The sequence below is a fragment of the Bos taurus genome, chromosome 1 (assembly GCF_002263795.3).
Source record: "Bos taurus isolate L1 Dominette 01449 registration number 42190680 breed Hereford chromosome 1, ARS-UCD2.0, whole genome shotgun sequence".
Classification (NCBI taxonomy): domain Eukaryota; kingdom Metazoa; phylum Chordata; class Mammalia; order Artiodactyla; family Bovidae; genus Bos; species Bos taurus.
In genome coordinates this window covers 97,357,724-97,359,954 of record NC_037328.1, presented here as the reverse complement: position 1 = coordinate 97,359,954, position 2,231 = coordinate 97,357,724, and positions in this window count along the sequence as shown.

The following is a 2,231-nucleotide window of genomic DNA, read 5'->3' as shown; positions in this document are numbered from 1 at the left end:
TTTTTTCATGTTTAAAATTTTCCATAATAAGAAAAGTTAAGAGGAGAAAAGGCCCACAATTTACCTTATGTCATTGAAACAAACAACTTTTGGATATATTTTACTGTCTAAATAATTGCCTAGATTTAAAAAATAAATAAACACAGGCAAATGAATATTTGACAAACATTTTGTACAGCGTCTGAAGTCACAGAAGGGAAGAGAAAGTACTAGACATCTCGCCTGCTGCTTGTAACAGTTAACAATCCTGTCCCCCAGGGAAGAAACACATCAAACTCTGGAACATTATTCCAGTAATTGAATTCAAAGGGCTAAAGATATCATCTGGGAAAAGATAGTTTAACTTGATTAAGAGATAATTGCAGTTCTTTATGACGGAGTTGATGAACTGGCTTGACCTGTATCAGAATTTTTTATACATTAATTTCCAAGCAACATATTAGCATTGTAATCCCTCCGAATCATGAAACTGTACAAGTCTGAGAAAAACAACTGTGATTTGGATAGAACTGTCTTTGGAACATCTCCACCTGCCTTTTCAGCACTTCTGTGAGGCAGTATCATATACTGGAAAGTCCACAGGCTCTGGAGCCAAAAAAGTTGACTTAGCTTCCATCCCACACCTGCTGTGACTTTGGGAAAGTTATACAAGCTCCTGGGACCTCAGTTTCCTCATCTATAAAATGGGCCTAATAACCTCTACTTAGGATGGATGCTGTGAGGATTATGGATAATGTGTGTGAAACACCTCTCTCATCACAGATACTCAGTTAATGGAGGCTTATTGTATTTGTACCTGCAGATTCCTCTTTAGCCCACTCCACATCTCCCAATATAGTGCCTAACACATAGAATGTAGTAAAAACCTTGAGAAGGTAGATGGAGTTAATGGGAAGAAATATTAAGGCTATACCAGAATCTTCTCTTCACAGGCCACTCATCCTCAGGAGAGCTTCTCCACCTAATTGCTCAAACCAGTAAACACAGACCCATTCATGATACAACACATTTTCCCTTCCATCTAGTCAGTCACCAACGTCCACCTATTCGAGTTCTCAGTTATCACTAGAAGCTATTCAGTTCCCTCAAGTCCTACTGCTTGACCTTAGTTCAAGACTGTCTTCTTTTTCACCTGGAGTGTAGCAAAGTCAGGTCTCTTCACAGCTATTCTTAATCCTTTCTCTTGTATATATTTTTAAGGCTGTGTAGGGTCTTAGTTGTGGCATGCACGATCTACAGTCTTTGTGGAGGCATGTGAGCTCTTTAGCTGTGGCATGTGGGATCTAGTTCCCTGACCAGGGATTGAACCCAAGCTCCCTGCATTGGGAGCGCAGAGTCTTAGCCACTGGACCATCAGGGAAGTCTCTTAATCCTTTCTCTGCATTGTAACTGGAGGGATTTCTTTTTTTATTACATAAAAATTTAAATATTCAAAAAATAGAGTATAATAAACTTCCATGTACTCATCACACAGTTTCAACAATAATGAATGGCGAATTTTGTTTCATATATACCCCACCTACTTTCTCCAATGTTCTTAGGTTATTTGAAGGGAATTGCAGAAAGCATAGCTTCTAGGGGGGATCTTTTCATGCATTCAGAATGAAATTCTAAATCTTTTAATGGCTTGCCATGATTTGATCCCTGCTGACTCCTCTAACCACAGACCACAATTTGCTATTTGCCCTCCCCAGATTCAATCAAACCAGCCTTCTGGTTCCTGCAACATTTTATGTTGTCTCTTTACGATCCTGAGACCTTCAGACTGGGTTAGAGTCAGTGACCAGAAAGCCTATCCTTTATCCTCCTTGACCCGCTTTGCTCAGCTTCAGCAACTCCTGCTCTGCGATCACCCTGCACATCACTTTTCTAAGAGGCCCTCAGACAAAGGCTCAGTGCCGCCTTGTCTGCTCTCTCAGTGCCCTGTGCTTCTCCTTCAATTATACATATGTAGTCATGCAAAGGTCTTCCCTGTTAAAAATAAACTCTGGGCATAAGAGTTGCTGCTGCTGCTGCTGCTAAGTCACTTCAGTTGTGTCCGACTCTGTGTGACCCCATAGACGGCAGCCCAGGAGGCTCCCCCGTCCCTGGGATTCTCCAGGCAAGAGCACTGGAGTGGGTTGCCATTTCCTTCTCCAATGCAGGAAAGTGAAAAGTGAGAGTGAAGTTGCTCAGTCATGTCTGACTCCTCGAGACCCCATGGACTGCAGCCTACTAGGCTCCTCCATCCA